This window comes from Triturus cristatus, chromosome 4_2 (genome assembly GCF_964204655.1).
Source record: "Triturus cristatus chromosome 4_2, aTriCri1.1, whole genome shotgun sequence".
NCBI classification, from domain to species: domain Eukaryota; kingdom Metazoa; phylum Chordata; class Amphibia; order Caudata; family Salamandridae; genus Triturus; species Triturus cristatus.
The window spans coordinates 82,742,299-82,760,712 of record NC_140586.1 but is presented as its reverse complement, the minus strand read 5'-3'; the positions used below and the strand labels follow the sequence as shown (position 1 = coordinate 82,760,712).

Genomic DNA, 18,414 nt, shown 5'->3' with positions numbered 1-18,414 from the left:
TTCATATATTTTTTAGAATAGCAACCTGGGAGGGAGTCAAGACTGTAAGTAAGAAGGTTGCCAGAGTCCTCCGTGTCAAGCAGTGAAGAGGTATGCATCACCTCAAAAGTCGCACACATGAAAATCGCCAACACCAGATGGCATCACAAATGGCGTGAAAGAAAATTTGCGAGTCAAAGCTTTAATAAACATCATCACAATGCGCGATTTGAACTAGTTACGCGACCCCCAGCTATTTGTAAAAAGACTTCTATATCAATCGCACATATAGTAATCCTCACAATACCAGACCCTGGGGACGTTTTAATAGACGCAACAATTTGGTAGGATTCTCTGACACATCCATAGATTCATCTGATAACTCAGATCTCGGCAAAGGCCCTAGTACTTCTAACCCCACCCCCAATCCTACTTTTTTTAGACAGGAGCCAAAATGAACCCCCAAAACGTGGTCGCGTGAAGCAACGACAACGATGGTACAATCCCCCAGGCGACCGCCAGACACGCCAGAAATGTTATCAATGGTGAACAACTGCAATAATGATTCCATACACTCACAAATCATACCCATGTTTAACCTTTCTAAGCACACTCTAGCAGATTCTGAATTATCTCTCCTCAGCAAAGGTTTGTCTTTTGTCCCCACCATTCACCCCAATTTTCTAGAACTCCAGGCTGAATTACTGAGATTTTTCCAACGCATACGGCTACATGCCTATTTTCTTCTGAACCCATCACCCATTACCACCTCCAACGCACCATTTCGTCCGCCATCGACCTTTTTCCCTTCAGCCAATATGGTCCCAGGAGAAATAGTTACATTTGAAAAAATAGTACTTAAAGATCTATCATTACTTGAGAATAAAAGACGTTTTATTCTCTACAACATATCCCTTGAAGAGAAAAAAGCCATTGAGACCTTAAAAAAGAACGAATGCCTGATTATTAAATCCGCAGACAAGGGTGGTGGAATAGTCTTGCAAGAAAAGGAACTGTACAAATCAGAAATTTTGCACCAACTATCGAACACAGACCATTACTGCAGATTGCCCACCAATCCCACTAGGGAACTGCAGCACCTGATTCTTCAGATTACCACCGAAGCCAAATCAGAAGGCTTCTTAAATAAGAAAGAATTTCTATTTCTGAATGTAAAGTCACCCCGCACTCCGGTGATATACACACTCCCGAAAATCCACAAAAATCTCACTAACCCCCCAGGACGTCCCATAGCATCTGGCTGCAGGTCCATACTCGAACCACTCGGCCAATATGTGGACGACTTCATAATGGATTTTGTACCCAAAACAGAATGCTATGTAAGAGACAGCATGGCAATGATCAATTTAGTTGAACACGACACTTTTCATACAATGTCTGACATTCTTTGTACAATGGATGTCAAATCCTTGTACACAAACATCCCACAGATCATGGCATTGACTGTTATCCAACAGGTACTCGACTCCAGACCTCGCCCTCACACTGTTCCTACCCTTTTCATACTCTGCTTGAACTCTGCCTCACTAGGAATTTCTTTACCTTTGACAATGAATACTATCAACAGGTTAAAGGTACATCAATGGGGGCTGTCTTTGCTCCCAACCTAGCCATACTCTTCATGGACTACCTTGAAATGACTATAATCCTCTCTCCCAGCAACCCATTCTTTTCTGGTATTACACTTTGGCGCCCCTACATCGATGAAATTTTTTTGATTTGGCATGAGAGCGAAGATACACTCAATCAATTTCTACACTGGCTAAATAATAACTGTCTAGGACTCAACTTCACCTTGGCCCTTGACAAGTCCTCAATCCCCTTCCTTGATCTCACCATTTACCACTCTAACGGTGAGCTACTCACGAGGTTATACAGGAAAACCACAGAGCATAATACATTAATTCGCTATGAAACTAATCACCCACGTGCACTACGCGATTCCCTACCATATTCTCATTTTTTGCGGATCAGGCGCAACTGTTTTCTCAAAGATGATTATTTTCACGAGGCCTCAACTTTGTCTACCAAGCTATGGGCACGTGGCTACCCCAAATGACTTGTGCGCAACGCCTTTAAAAGAGCATGGTATTGCCCCAGGGAAATTCTCTTATCCCCTAAACCCAAGCCCAACACAAACCGCATGGTGTGCGTTACCATATTCTCACCAGTCTCTAACACTATTCGTAAGTCTATTTTAAACCACTAGACTATCTTAAATGCTGGCACCATGAGTATTGAACGTCCACTTTTGGCATTCCGCAAAAGCCGCAATATAAAAGACCATCTAGTGAGAGCAGCTCTTCCCAACCCCAAACCTGCTTTAACTCTCGATGCACACTGGGGTTTGGGACCATTGACCGGGCATGACAAATGTGGTAATTGTAATGTTTGTGATCTTACCATTGAAGGAAAGGAATTCACCTTTAACAATGTTGTAAATAAGTCAAAATCATTCTCGAATTGCAATACATGTAATGTAATTTATTTGATCCAATGTCCTTGCCCAAAGATTTACATTGGCCAGAAAACACGGGGAATGCGATGACTCGGATTGGCCAACATCGCAGCAGAATCCGCTGAAATACTCGGAATTCTCCTCTTGTAGAACATTTTACCACTGTAGACCACAGTGAAGAGGACATTCAATGGACTGTAATCATTGTGGTGAAACCGCCACCGATAGGCGGCGATATTGCACAACTTTTAAACAAAAAGAAACTCAAATGGATTATCCGTACTGGAAGTATCAAGAACGGGCTGAACAGGAATAAAGATAGGACCACCCTACTTAAAAAGTCCCTTGAGATGCTGTTTTATGCCTCCTCTTGTACCCGCGCTCTCTCTCAAAGGTAACAGTCTGAATGCACCTTGAAGCCCATTGCTTTTAATGTTTCCTTGTGTCATATTTTCCAAAACGCTATTCCACTGAAATTGTTTTTGCTTATTATCACACTGTAGCATTCATATTTCCCAAAACATTAGTCCACTGGAATTGTTGTTGCTTAGTATCACACTGCGGCCGATCTGTGGCCACTCGTTTTTCCTTTCCTTTCCTGCGGGAGTATCCTTTCAGCAGTCTCTCTCCTATTGCACTTACGTCGGTTCTCCTCACCCAACATGGCCGACATCACGTTAAGTTGGCCGGCACACACGTCGCATTGCACTGCTATTTAGTCGGCGCTCGCCATGGCTTCGGCATCCTTCATCCCAGCCATCGAGCTCAGGACCCTAATGCTCCCTTCTCCGGTAAGATCGCAATGCCACCCATCTGCTCTCTGTAGGCACTTTACGGCCCCAACTATCGTCCCTTCCACAGGTCTATCCGTGCACCGCCACCGAAGACCGCAATCATAGCTTCGCCATTTTTTGCAGGTAAGCGTGCCGGCATTCTCCCTAATCCCTCCACTCCCAATAGCAAGCAATTCCCTAAATCCTGTCTAATCCCCTTCCAGCTTTCAATGAGGCATCCACGTTGTGCGGTTGCACCTCGTCCCTCTCTACTTATCCCGGCCGCCTCCTTCAGGTAAGCGACCCCTTACCCGTGGTTGCAGCCTTCTTCGCACTCGCCAAGACCTTAATCTTTGGTCAATTCTCTCCCCCAGGCCCTTCCTTGAGCCACTCCAAGCTCTTCCCCATTGACCCTTGGACTAACGCCATCCTATATCAGCCATTGCCTCATAATTAGGTAAGCGCCGGCCCCATCCTTCTTTCCTTGCACCACCAAAGGTGTCGTATATCAGCCTTGGTGAAACCAACCCCGCTTTCACATCACGGGCACAATACACCATTCTTCTCCTTTAAACCACAGCCCACCGCCCATAACTTCCTTGTTGCACCGTTTCCATGTTCAATGTCGAATGCGAAATTTATTACTACACCCACGTACTTCCACACCGGAGCGCCGTTTTTAACCTTGATCGGCGGCATCATACCGCACGTTATTGCCCGGAACGGGCAGGTTAAGGAACCTTCTTAGTCATCACACGTTGGCATCTGCACGAGAGTGAAATAGGCTACATTATTCTTTTTTTTTTCTTACCCTAATATTCTTGATTAAACTCTGTAAAAGCAGTGTGCACTTTTCGGATTGTTTTGCCACTACACGCTGGCATGCACATAAGATTGTATTAGGATTATTTTCTCTTTTCTATGCATATCTAAAATTTCCTTTTCTTGCCTTTCCTCTTAAATGTTTTAGAGGCATCAAATTTCAGGCTTGTATTATACCTTCCTGATGATGATCCTAGTATTATGTTAAAGGATCGAAACGTCGTCGACTTGCTCAAACAGCTTGCACATTAGTCAATTGTGATAAAACAAGTGCAACGGCTGTCGTCTCTAAGCTTGTTCTAAACTAACTGCATTCTCTAAAAGCTGCTTTTGACCTTGGCTGAATGTTTTCGTCTAAATGTATATGTTTTTTGATTTTGTAGGATGCAGGACTGTGTCCCACCTTATTGTTGTGTGTTTATCCTTTTGGTTTTTGATCATTTTATTAAATTTACTGTCCGGCTGGAAAGTTGCAATATATCACTGATTCTAGTCTATACTAATCACAGCTTCATCTGGTTTCTTTTTAAGGACCAATGTTTACTTAAAATACTGACGCCCGAGGTCCTTATTTACACCTTGTGGGTTCCTTTGTTTGTGTTAAAATATATTTGAACAAGGGTTGTGGCCTGGCAAATGTAGAAAGGCCCACAAATCACTTTTACAGAGCCTAATGCAAGGCTTTTGTTGCAAAGTGACCCCTTTTTGGATGGTCAGTCCCTGTTTTTCATTTTTTTGGTAGTCATCTGCTGGTAATCTTGAACTCTAACATTGTGATACTGCTATACAGTGCCCAGTGTATGTTCTTTGACCCCCAAAACATGTTGAAATTGTCTTAAAACCTGTTTGGTGCATTTAACTTTCCTATAAGGCCCTAGTGAATGGTGCAGAAGAACACCCATTGCATGGAAAGTTAAATGCCACTTGTAGACTACAGTATCTATTGTGCCATCCACTGCAGTGAAAACATGGCTTTAGGCCTACACTGTGTAGCCGGACAGCAGCATATTGAACCCTGATGCACAGACCAGTCAAAATAATTTTTGGGAAAGGTAGGAACACACTATTTTAAAAATTAAATAAATCACCCCTTAGCGCAGATTGCTACTCACAAAGAAGCTGTGTAATAAATAAGAGCAGAACACGTGTGATATTAGAAATAGCATGTTCTCTCAGTGACTAGACCCAAAATTACTCTGTTACTAATAAGGCTATAGCTGGCACACAGGAAAATTAGAAGTATACATTATATGCTTTACTGTATAACATTTGACCTGTACTAGCTAGACTCCATTCAAGACTTACTTTTATATTTAATAAAAGGGCAATACAATGGTGTGAGAAAGTGGCTCTGTATATACTGTTCCCAAAAAGGTACAGGGCGTACAGACTCCACAGTCCCCAGAGGTTTGGCAGAGGCTAAAGTTAGATATAGCAAAAACCAAAGGAAATGATGGACGGAGTGTTGAACATTGCAAGCACTCACCCCCAGTCAACTGATCTGAGTTTAATCCATCACCGTTCTTTAGCCCACTCTGCCACCCCAGTTCAGACATGGCCATATGCAAATCAGTCTGACCCTGTGCCTCATGGGAACAGTCCAGCCCGAACTGCCAAGCCATGTCTTCCCTGGACCGGAAACAAGCTTCCTAGGACCGGTTTCTGGCATTTCAGCCGTCTTCAGCCACGCTTGCTTGAATCCAGTGGCAAAGTGAGCAAGGTACTCACGTCTGAGCATACCCTGCCAACTTATGGCGAACAAAGCAAAAACCAAAGGAAATGATGGACGGAGTGTTGAACATTGCAAGCACTCACCCCCAGTCAACTGATCTGGGTTTAATCCATCACCGTTCTTTAGCCCACTCTGCCACCCCAGTTCAGACATGGCCATATGCAAATCAGTCTGACCCTGTGCCTCATGGGAACAGTCCAGCCCGAACTGCCAAGCCATGTCTTCCCTGGACCGGAAACAAGCTTCCTAGGACCGGTTTCTGGCATTTCAGCCGTCTTCAGCCAGGCTTGCTTGAATCCAGTGGCAAAGTGAGCAAGGGACTCACGTCTGACGGTCCTAGGAAGCTTGTTTCCGGTCCAGGGAAGACATGGCTTGGCAGTTCGGGCTGGACTGTTCCCATGAGGCACAGGGTCAGACTGATTTGCATATGGCCATGTCTGAACTGGTGTGGCAGAGTGGGCTAAGGAACGGTGATGGATTAAACCCAGATCAGTTGACTGGGGGTGAGTGCTTGCAATGTTCAACACTCCGTCCATCATTTCCTTTGGTTTTTGCTTTGTTCGCCATAAGTTGGCAGGGTATGCTCAGACGTGAGTCCCTTGCTCACTTTGCCACTGGATTCAAGCAAGCCTGGCTGAAGACGGCTGAAATGCCAGAAACCGGTCCTAGGAAGCTTGTTTCCGGTCCAGGGAAGACATGGCTTGGCAGTTCGGGCTGGACTGTTCCCATGAGGCACAGGGTCAGACTGATTTGCATATGGCCATGTCTGAACTGGGGTGGCAGAGTGGGCTAAAGAATGGTGATGGATTAAACCCAGATCAGTTGACTGGGGGTGAGTGCTTGCAATGTTCAACACTCCATCCATCATTTCCTTTGGTTTTTGCTTTGTTCGCCATAAGTTGGCAGGGTATGCTCAGACGTGAGTCCCTTGCTCACTTTGCCACTGGATTCAAGCAAGCCTGGCTGAAGACGGCTGAAATGCCAGAAACCAGTCCTAGGAAGCTTGTTTCCGGTCCAGGGAAGACATGGCTTGGCAGTTCGGGCTGGACTGTTCCCATGAGGCACAGGGTCAGACTGATTTGCATATGGCCATGTCTGAACTGGGGTGGCAGAGTGGGCTAAAGAATGGTGATGGATTAAACCCAGATCAGTTGACTGGGGGTGAGTGCTTGCAATGTTCAACACTCCGTCCATCATTTCCTTTGGTTTTTGCTTTGTTCGCCATAAGTTGGCAGGGTATGCTCAGACGTGAGTCCCTTGCTCACTTTGCCACTGGATTCAAGCAAGCCTGGCTGAAGACGGCTGAAATGCCAGAAACCGGTCCTAGGAAGCTTGTTTCCGGTCCAGGGAAGACATGGCTTGGCAGTTCGGGCTGGACTGTTCCCATGAGGCACAGGGTCAGACTGATTTGCATATGGCCATGTCTGAACTGGGGTGGCAGAGTGGGCTAAAGAATGGTGATGGATTAAACCCAGATCAGTTGACTGGGGGTGAGTGCTTGCAATGTTCAACACTCCATCCATCATTTCCTTTGGTTTTTGCTTTGTTCGCCATAAGTTGGCAGGGTATGCTCAGACGTGAGTCCCTTGCTCACTTTGCCACTGGATTCAAGCAAGCCTGGCTGAAGACGGCTGAAATGCCAGAAACCGGTCCTAGGAAGCTTGTTTCCGGTCCAGGGAAGACATGGCTTGGCAGTTCGGGCTGGACTGTTCCCATGAGGCACAGGGTCAGACTGATTTGCATATGGCCATGTCTGAACTGGGGTGGCAGAGTGGGCTAAAGAATGGTGATGGATTAAACCCAGATCAGTTGACTGGGGGTGAGTACTTGCAATGTTCAACACTCCGTCCATCATTTCCTTTGGTTTTTGCTTTGTTCGCCATAAGTTGGCAGGGTATGCTCAGACGTGAGTCCCTTGCTCACTTTGCCACTGGATTCAAGCAAGCCTGGCTGAAGACGGCTGAAATGCCAGAAACCGGTCCTAGGAAGCTTGTTTCCGGTCCAGGGAAGACATGGCTTGGCAGTTCGGGCTGGACTGTTCCCATGATTTTTGTAGAAAGTTACAAGTGGTTGCAATAGGCAACACAATTTTAAACACAATAATGCATTGAGTTCAATGGAAGTTTCAAGTTATTTGCAACAGATTACTTTTAGGATTACTTTTGGATGTCCAGGACTGGATCCTAGATTCAGTCCTGTGTCAGTACTTGGAACAAGTGATAAAAGTCGACTTAATTACTGTGATGATGTTTAGACAATATTTTGCTATTTTAAAAGTTGACACTTAGAAAATATTTCATAGAAAACAGTCAATGATTCCCTATGGCAGAAAATTCAAGTTGCAGGTATAGTATGTTCTCGTTACTTTTGTAATCCAGTACTGGGTGCCCAGACTCAGTACTGGGACCTTTATCCAAAACAGGTAAGTAATTAAGTTTTCAGAAATTAAACGATTTTTAAAGAATATTTAAAGTTTGCAGAAACTGACACTTAGAAGAAATTTCACAGAAAAACAGTCAATGATTTCCTATGGGAGAAAATTGGGTTACTGGTAAGTACAATTGTAAGTATTTTTCAGAGTCAGTGCTGGGCACCAAGATCCAGCACTGGGAGCTCACCTAATTGCAGGTGAGTATTTTCGTTTTCGTTACTCGGCTGATTTTTTGTGAATATTTTAAGTTTTGAAGAAATTTCAGGAAAAACCAGTCGATGTTACCCTATGGAGAAAATTGAGTTATCGGTTTAAAGGTAAGTACTCGACTGGCAGAGTTAAGGTTCTGGGCATAGACTCAGGGCTCTCCCAGGGTCAGGTAGGTACAGTTGGTTCACCCTCAGCGGCACAAGGGCGGCCGGGTGCAGAGAGAGTTAGGCCCAATGTTATCCTATGAGAGGTAGGGGGGGCCTTGGTTGGTGGCTGCAGACTAGCAGGCCACGCGGCTGTGGGAGCTGGGCTCCTGGTCACTTACTCAGGGCAAGTGGGGAAGTAGATAGGTGTAGAGGTTGCACTGCCAGGGCCACTCGGGCGGCTGGGTGCAGGGTGCTTTTGAGCCTTCGGGCGCTCAATTGATTTCAATGGGAAATCTCCGGTTTACAAAAAGACTGCAAGCTCGGGGACGAAGATTCTTCAGGTGCCACCACCACTTCGAGAGGTAAGTTGGGTAGTTGGAGGATAGGTAGGAACCCCGGGAGTGGGCACAGGGGGCCGCGGGGCGCTGGGTGCAGGGGTGCCTTTTGGTGTCAGGAAATCTTACCCTCTGTTGATCGTGGTTGGGGGGGGCACCTGGTTCTGAGGCTGCAGGCTTTTTCAGGAGTATCGAGGGAGGTCCTTGGGTGCCGGACTCGGGGTCACAGTCGCCATGGGGTCGTCCTCGTGGTCTTTGTTCACTCCGGCACAGGCCAGGCTTGGCGAGTGCAGAGTGTGAAGGGTTCGCAGTTCCGGGCTGCTGCCAGGGATTAGAAGTAGATTTTGAGTAGAGCCTCTACTCATGGGAGTACCAGGGGTTTAGAGTCAAAACGTAGCTAGGTCCTCCGGTGTTTGTGAGGTTGCTGGCAACAAGAGATGCCGGGTTGGAGCAGGTTCGAGGGTCGACAGGCTGGTAGGGCTGGGGCCAAAGCAGTTGGTGTCTTCCTCTTCTTAGCAGCTGCAGGGCAGGTCTTCTTTCTTCTAGCTCTTCTTCGGATTTCGGAATCTGGGGAAGGAAGGTTTAGGGTGCCCCTAAATACTAGATTTAGGGGTGTTACAGGTAGGTGAAGGGCAGGGACCAATGGGTCCCTGTCCTGGGGTGGGTACACCCCCTATCCTGCCTCTCTCCTGTGGGAGGGGGGCAGTAGCCTAGTCCTGATTGGGCAGGGCTAACCATCTTCAAGATGGCGAGAGCCCGGAGATGAGCTTCACCTCACCTCTCCCACCTGAGGGGTGGGGTTGGCAGGCTGGCACATCCCCTGTCCTTATTTGGGGTTTCTGGCCAAGCTTCCCGCCAGAGTGGGGGGCTGCAGTGGCCTGGGGAAGCTCACAGAGGTGGCATGCCTTTGAAGCTTCCCCCTGCCCATCCTGGGGGAGGAGACCTAGCACCTCACCCAGGATGTACATTGTTGCAGACCCAGGAGAGCAGGGGCCCTCCTACCCAGGGGTCCAGCAACATATCTGCTGTGTGGCAGCCTAGGCAGCCTCAGAACAGACGTGGATTGTAGGTTAGGTTTTAGGGGGCATCTCTAAGATGCCCTCTGGGGTGCTTGGTACATTAAATCTCACACTGGCATCAGTGTGGGTTTAATGTGCTGAGAAGTTTGATACCAAACTTCTCAGTCTTCAGTGTTGCCATTATGGTGCTGTGGAGTTCGTGTTTGACGAGCTCTCAGCACCATGTACTCTTAAATGGCAGCACTGCACTTACAGTGCCCAGGAATGGACCTGGGTACTGTAGGGGCACAGGGCTCCTGCTCCTGTGCCCACACCATTGACTTAGGGCACCCATCTAGAGGGGAGGCTGATGTATGCCATGGCAGTGTAGGTGGTGGGCATGGCACACAGGGATGTGTGCCATGTCGACTCTTTGTTTTGTCTTGTACCCAGACACCCAGCCTGCAAGGGCAGTGTGTGTGTGTAAGGGTACAGGGCCTCTAAGGGTGCCACAATGAGTGCTGCAGCCCTTAGAGGCCTTCCCTGGTCACAAGGCCCTGGGTACCTAGGGTACCATTTACCAGGGGCTGACATGAGGCCAGGGTTTGCCAATTTGGGTTGTGTGTTTTAGGGAGGGAACATAGGCCCCGGGCACCTGATTGACAGGAGTCCAGGGCACACTCAGTCAAAGTACATTCAGCAATTCAGCAAAAAGTGGGGACATACCATGCAAGAAAGATGGCACTTTCTCACAAATGGTGAAGCCAGCTTTTTATTAATTATAATGGAAATGTAACTTTTTCAAAGTTACTTTTACTCTGCCTGAAGCTATTGAAAGAGAATTTGCATTAGCTCCCCACGGACTGCACCAGCGGTGGTTGGCCTGAATTAGGCATGAAATAGGGGCGAAAATTGTTCAAAGACCAAAGAGAATGGCCTGGGAGTGAGGAGATGTTATCTTCACAGGTAGGAAGACCAGCTGGGGTGGGCCCTGGTACTAACTTTACTTCAAAGGAGCCTTGCCTGTCACAAGTTGTTGTTAGTTGACACCCGGAAAAGCCCCTGTTTTTTCTCCATAATAAGGTTGGCACCAAACCAAGTGGGGAGAAAAACCAACCCCAGAACCAGTTTTGAGTGACCACAATGCAGAGGACTGATTACCCTGGCCACAAAAATGGGTGGGTGCACATATTTTACACAAAGGGAGAAGGTGTTTTCCGTCTTTCATTCTCAGAACACAAGACCTGCCAAAGATCAGAAGAGGACTGTCTGTGACCTGAGAGGAGTCTTGATGCACTGGACCTGCTCCCTTTTTGTCCCCACAACAAAGAAGTGGACTCCAAAGGTCCGTTTTCTGACCTCCTCTATGGCAATAAGGACACAACAACCTGAAAGAAGCCTTTTCCTTAAAATGCCAGGCTGCCTAGTGGCAAATGGACCTGAACTGGACTTTGCAGTTGGCCTCTACCTTATACCCTGAGATTCTCTAGGTTGCTCTCCTGAGGTTCTGGTGGGCATTAGAATTGTACTCCCGAGGTTGTTTAGGCACCTTATGAAAGTTTGGAAACTTTGAAAAACCTTTCCTACAGAGCTTCAGGGAGACCTTTGGGAAATAGCATCCAATTAGCTGTTCCATGGCATGTGATTGAACTTCTTCTACATCCCGGCTAAGGTTGCCAGCAGGGGCGTCTGGTGACATTTGAAAGTGGTGAGGCGTAAGACAATTGCTGTACTTCACTGTGCAGCAAGCAAGCCTGAACCACCTACGAGAGGTTCGGGGGGGGGGGGGGGGGGGGGGGGTAGGAGGGTTCAAGGGGGTTGTTCCCCCCGATAAATTTTTGACACCCCTATGAAGGAGCTGCCACTGCATGCATTTTGCATGAATTCCTCTTTCTGTCAGCTGTTCATTTTATTATGTTTATAGCATAAATTGCAGTATAGGGTTGTGTTTGTAAAACTAACATTTGTCAGAATGTGTAATATTCTCACTTTGGTGGCGATCCCAGGCGACACCCTACCCAGGGCACTGCATTATTAGCCCAAAACACTGGAATGTAAGCACAAGGCACCACAAATCCAACCTCATCACTACACACTACCGCCCCTAATACCACAAAAGCACCTTAAAGGACATTAATTTTTCACTGCCTCACTACGATCCACCCCACCAATACTTCCACACTACTGCATCACCACTCACTGGAAGTACATCACCACCCCTGGGACCATGTTCCATCTCTGAGCCGCACTACCACCCAACAACAATGCAAAACCATCTTAGAACCACACTACTGCACTGCAACCACCAGTGCACAATCACCTTTATAGCACCCGCATCCATCATTCTCACACTCACACTATATACCACAGTACCGCACTATGGCCTCAACCCTAGATTAGCTTCACCAGTATGGCAAACTCACATCCAGCACCACCCTACCTACGTCATCAGTGTGCTAACACTCATACTGCCCAACTACTAATGCCACATCACCACCCTATAGCCCCAGAACAGTTCTACCCCCAACATCACCAGACAACTACCCTACAACTGCATGCCTATCAGAGCACTAACACACCACAGGAAAAGTCACTCTTGTACCCTACAATTACATTTATAGAACCATTCACGTAACCAAGATGTCTGGTTATTTTTTACAGTGCCATGCCTTGCTTTTACTGTAGAATCTGAATTTGACATTTTACACTGTGCATCTTAATTTTTTTGGGGGGTGGGGGTGGCGTAGGTGTCAGGTGGAACGGTTTGCTTAGGAGTTTCTCTTTTCTAAGCCTTCATTACCCGTGTGAGCTGGCTGAGTGCCCATCAAACGTAATTATTCCCTTTTGCACTTAACAGGTCTATTCACTAGTGACGTTTTCTAACCTTCTGTGACTGATTACGACTGTTTATAAGGTTCAGTTAGAGTCTAATGGAGGCTGGTGCAGTTCTGAGCGTCTAATAAGCAGTACTAAATAAACGATGTTCCGGGCTCTGTGATACAGAGCAGGACAGAAAAATCCCCATTATTTTCTTACAGAATGACTGAGAATACCACACTGAGTAGATTTTAAGACCGTTTAACGATGCGAGGAAGAGTCTCGAAACTAAAACAGAGTTGGGAGTGTGGGTCAAAGGCTCCATTCTGGCGAATGAATTCAGAACTGTATATTTGTTTTCCTTTTAGTTAGTTTCTGTTTACTCACACCTCACGGTTATTAATAAGCAGCAAACAGAAGAGAATCTGCTGTATTTGCTGAGAGAGATAATTTAATTACAAAGACTGCTCTCGCCGAAAGCTGCCAACGGCCAAAAACGTATTCATTAGAGATAGTGAGCCTTCCCAGCAGGGCCTGCTGAGACACCAGGGGCTGCAGTTCGAGCTGCAGGAAGTGCACGGCCCAACCAGTCTTAGGAGCTGCAGAAACGGTCCCGGAGCTTTGCCAACAGGGGCACCCCCCAGTGACCCCATCACCAGTGCGGGCCCTGTGGGGCTGACCCCTCCGTACAGGCTGAAGCTGGCGTTTAAAGGAAGGGAGAGGCACTGCATGCACAGGGAGTTATGACGGGGTGTGCAGGGAGGGATGCCAGTTCATGCTGAGGTGGCAGAGGCACTGGCAGGGTGGTGCCACAGTTTGTATGGGCAGGGAGAGGGGCAGAGGTGCACTTTGGGTGTTAGCTGTGCAGGTAGAAGTCCAGATGGTAGGTATGTGCAGTGAGCGGACCGCGAGTAGACACTGTGTGCAGTGAGGGTCTAGGGGAGTAAAACATGTATGCAGTGAGACCTGGAGGAAGTTGTAGTAGCGGGTAGATACAGTGGGATGCTCGGGACTCGGTAGACGGTGTGTGCAGTGAAAGGCTTCAGATCAGCTAGTGCGCTAGGGTAGAAGTCTAGAAGACATGTTCTGAGAGAGGCTCCGGATTATATGTCCAGTGAGAGGATCCGCAGTAGACTGTGTGTGCAGTGAGGTTCTCGGGATTAAACAATGACGATGTATGCAGTGAGAGCCACAGCAGGAGTAAACAGTGTGCGGCTTAGAAGTAGGCAGTGCATTGGTAGAAGTTGAGGAGTAGCCAGTGCGTGCACTCCGTGCAGTGAGAGAGTGCTTATAGCACAGGGAGGGGCTCCGATTCTGGAGCAAATCATGTGTGCAGTGATGGGATCCTGGGTAGATCGTGTGTGCAGTGAGGGGCTCCGGACTCAGGATCCGACCTTTAACAGCAGGTCTGCCGAGTCCTGGGGTTAAAAAAAAGGGAAAAGGCTTACCTGCACATGTGTCGTGTCGTTTGAAACCACGGCTGCAGGCGCCTTTTTCCAGCAACAAACACACCCCTCCCGGAAATAGGAACTGCCTGCCAAACTGAAACTAAATGGATAGCCACTCCCGGTCGCCTCAGCCTTACCCAATGAGAAAGCCTAATTTACGGAGGCAAAGGGAGTGCTGCAATTATTACCGCCCCCTGCACTCAGTGCACTGTGAGCCAGCCCTGCCCCTTCCCATTACCCAGAATGGCGCTCCACTGACCGCGCCCTGGGCCAATTCATTATCACCCCATTCGAAACCCATGCACTGCCGCTTTATGCAGCCACTCCCACAAGGCTGAAGTCACCTGCCTCCTCGCTCCTCACTTGTGCCTCGAGGGCGACGAATAGTTCTCGCCCAGCTTTTGCACGTGCGCACATTGCGCAGGAAGACTCTTCGGGACAAAGTATAAGTAAAAAAATATATGTATTTATTTTACTTTACATAGTTTAACTTTCAAGTTTTACGGGGGAGCACCAAACAGTGAGCACTTCTTTAAACTGCTCCATTGATGTTCAGAATCTGCCTTCAGTTTTCCCCGATGCTGTAGGTGAGGCAACGTCCCCTACGCCCCTTAATACCAGCCGCCACTGGTTGCCAGCACTACTGAAAAAAAAAAATCCATTCCGGCGTTGGGACTTAGAAAATCTTCAGCAAGCTCTAGAACCCCAACGTGACCAACCTGCTTCAAGTATTCAGCATTTGTTTTTACTGTATCAGCTACAATTTCAATGGCGGCCTGCTCAAGACGATTTTTCTTTTCCTAAAGTGTAAAAGTCCCTTTCTGCATTGGGACTTAGAAACGTATCGACTTCCAGACTTTCACCAGGACCAATCCACTTTTTACATCTGACCAGGCTGTATATTGGTCGGTCTCATATCACACATTGACTATCACTAGTGCTTTGCGCTTTTTGGCGCTATTTTCACTTAAATCTTTAAAAATTCATATCTCTGATTCCAATTATTGCATATTTGTCATTTTGGTCTTGTTCTACTCAATAAAATAAATCCTCTTTATTTTAAAACTGGTTGTTATTGAATTTTCTGTGACTTTTTCTACTGTGTAATACACTGCCTAAATACTTTACACATTGCCTTTGTTTGGGTATTTGTGCGCTTTATACATTTTATAAACATACACATAAACAAACATAAGTCTGAATGTTTTGTGTCACGTCATTAAGGATTGATCACAGATTTATGTTCTCTAATTTGTCTCATATTTAGCCATTGGTGGTCTTATCCTTTGAGGTGGATACTTATCCACCCCATATATTAATCCACTTTCCTACATCTTCCTTGGGTTGAGGACAAAACAATTAACAGGACATCCTACAGCTTCACCTGAAGGGGTCTGTATTTTGGGCACCACACCAGGTCACAAATTTCTCCCAGCATCTGGCATAAATGGATCTTGTAATGGAATGTCCGAAGGCGAAAATGACGTCCACGACTGCAGACAGCAAATCTAACGCAGTCAATTGCACACATGAAGGTGTGGCTTGTGTAGAATAAGGTGGAGGGTACATGTCCTGTGGGGCAGGAGGTCCTCCTGGAGTGGCAGAATGATTGGAGGACAGATGCTCATACTCAGAAATTCCGTTTACATTTTCTTGGCCCAATCAGAGCCAGCAGGATGATTTGGTCCAGGCCAGTGGAGAAGTGCGGCTCAATGATTAGAGCGGCAGGCCCTGATGCAGAGGTCTAGCCCGGGACCAGGGTTCAATTCCCCGTCTCGGCGGGTCTTGGGCTCAAAAATTCCACGGACCTGATAATTCTCGCCTCGGTGCCTATTCCAATCATGGAGTCCCACTCTGCAACTCTGGGCAATAGCTTGCTTAATCTCCACAACGGCCCCCACTACGCTAAGGATGCCTGGCCTCCACCTTGGGGGTGACCAGGAGTGGACGCCTCACAGGGAAAGCCAGGATGGGTTCCACAGCGGTATTCGTACAAGCGCCTTGAGACCCTTGCGGGTGAGTAGTGCGCTATACAAGTATCAAATTTACATTTACAAATTTACATTTACATTCCTGATCTTCAGAACACGGGGAAGGAGAAGAGGTGGTGGAAAGGTTTACAGGATTCCTTTGTCAGGATGGTACCCTAGGTAACTAGGTTATGGGGACTGAAGAGGGTCCCCTAGGGATCCCTCACCAAGGCCATGCCACTACCGCAGCAGTTTGCATGCCTTGGTGCAGTGAAAAACGACAAAGTCGACATGGCACACTCCCTGTGTGCCATGTCCGGCAGCACTGCTCAAAGTATATGTCAATCACCAGTCTAGCAGAACTTACAAGCCCTAAGGCAGGGAGCACTATATCTCAGATGCAGGTATATCTGCATGAGCAGATATGCACCTTACAAAATTTAAGTCTATTCTTTAATATTGTAAGTGCTAGGGAAGCCATAAAGAGTCCATAGGCTGGAAACTTGACAACTTCCCCAGCACCATGATGGCTTTCCTGAACCCAGGAGTGTTTGGTACCAAACAACTCCTCTTAATAAACCCACACTGATGCCAGTGTTGGATGTATTAAAACATGTACTTAGAGAGCACCTCAAAGGTGCCCCCTGAAAACCTACTAACCCAGGTGTTGTCTCAGACTGACTTTAGGCAGCCTGTCACTGCCAGACATGTTTCTGGACCCCTGGGTTGAGAGCCTTTGCTCTCTGAGGCCAGATACAAAGCACATCCTGGGCGGGAGTGTCACACCTCCTCCCCCAGGATGGGCACAGTGCTCAAGCAGGAAGCTTTACAGGCCTGCAACCTTTGTAACGTGACCCCAGCCTCAGTGCAAACTCCTGCTTTTGGTGGGAGAACCGGTGGGAAAACTTAGGATGAAAAGGAGGTGTGCCCCCTTCACCAACTCCAACCCTCAGGTGCTGGAGGCGAAGTAAAGCACACTTTTCAGTGCACACCATCTTGAAAATGGTGGGACTTACCAGTCAGGGCTAGGGCTGTGCCCCCCTCCCACAGGAGGGTGGCATAATAGTGAGTGTAGAAACCCCAGGTAAGGAACCCATTGGTCCCCACCTGTTACTCCCCTGTAACGCCCCTAAATCTAGTATTTAGGTGGCTCCCCCAGATCCTGAAATCAGATTTCAACAACCTATGAAAAAGAGCCGTGCAGCAGTAAAGACTGAAGACACCAACTGACTTCGCTCCAGCCCTACCAGCCTGTCTGCAACCCTCAAAGATCGTGCTGAAGAACGACTTGCCCTACAGACCAGCGACCTCCAGAACCCTGGGAGGACTGCCTGCATTCAAGAAAGACTCCAAATCTCCCATTTTCAGTGGACCTGTCCAGAAGAAACCATCTGCAAAAAAAAGAACTCTGCCATGAGCAACCGCCAACTCGCCACCAGATCCATCTCTGCACCGGATGACCACAGCCAGAGCCTAAGTGGCCGACCGGTCCTGCGGAGGTAACCCAGCGCTTCTGAGCCAGAGTCCACCGTGGGCTGACCCCGCCGGACTCCTCCTTGACGCCTTCAGCCTCAACTTGAAGTCTTCCCTTTGACTGTGACCTGCCCAGTAAGAGTTTTCCGATGCCTAAGTACACCCCTGCACTAGAAGCCCCTGGGACCTGGGGACCATTACCATCAGTGCCCCTACATCCCCTAGCATCCCTACTTACCTAGGCAGCTGTGGGATTTCTTCGCCCACCTTCCTTGCCTGAGCCTGCAGCCTTTCTTCAAGACCGATCTCCTCCATTAGTTAACACTGGGCGCCCAACGCTGTGTTGGCACTCTGCACCCGGCTGCCCCTGTGCCGCTGAGGGTGTAAGTTTGGTGCTGCCTTGTGGCCCCCCCTTGTACTTACCTTGACCCCGGAAGATCAACCCCTGACACTGCTTTACTCACCTGTGAGCAGCGCGTCTTAAGAGTACCCCAGTCTCTATTGGTTAACATTGTTCACCCAACCTCAAATTGGATCTCTGCACCTGGCCGCCCCGTGCCGCTGGTGGTGCACACTTGGAACTGATTTGAACCCTGCCTGGTGTTGACCAAAGACCCCGAGGACTGAATCTGTAAGTCGAGTACTTAGCTGCAAAAACTGCATTCTTGTTTTCCTCCCATAGGTTAACATTGCAAAGCCTGAAAATTGCACTGTGCTCACTTTTGAAAGTCTAAAGTATTTTTCCTGTAAAACGTATTTCGCTTTTTGCTTTCATCTTAGTCTTAAAATAGATCTTGAAAA

At 47.6% G+C, this 18,414-nt stretch overlaps 2 protein-coding genes across 4 annotated transcripts in view; one reads left to right on the top strand and one right to left on the bottom strand.

Moving 5' to 3' along the window:
• DOCK6 (dedicator of cytokinesis 6) overlaps window positions 1-18,414 on the bottom strand; it is a 409,103-nt gene that overhangs the window by 181,349 nt on the left and 209,340 nt on the right. The gene's annotated exons all lie outside the window — the stretch shown is intronic.
• Window positions 1-18,414, top strand: part of ANGPTL8 (angiopoietin like 8) — a 132,521-nt gene that overhangs the window by 7,694 nt on the left and 106,413 nt on the right. The gene's annotated exons all lie outside the window — the stretch shown is intronic.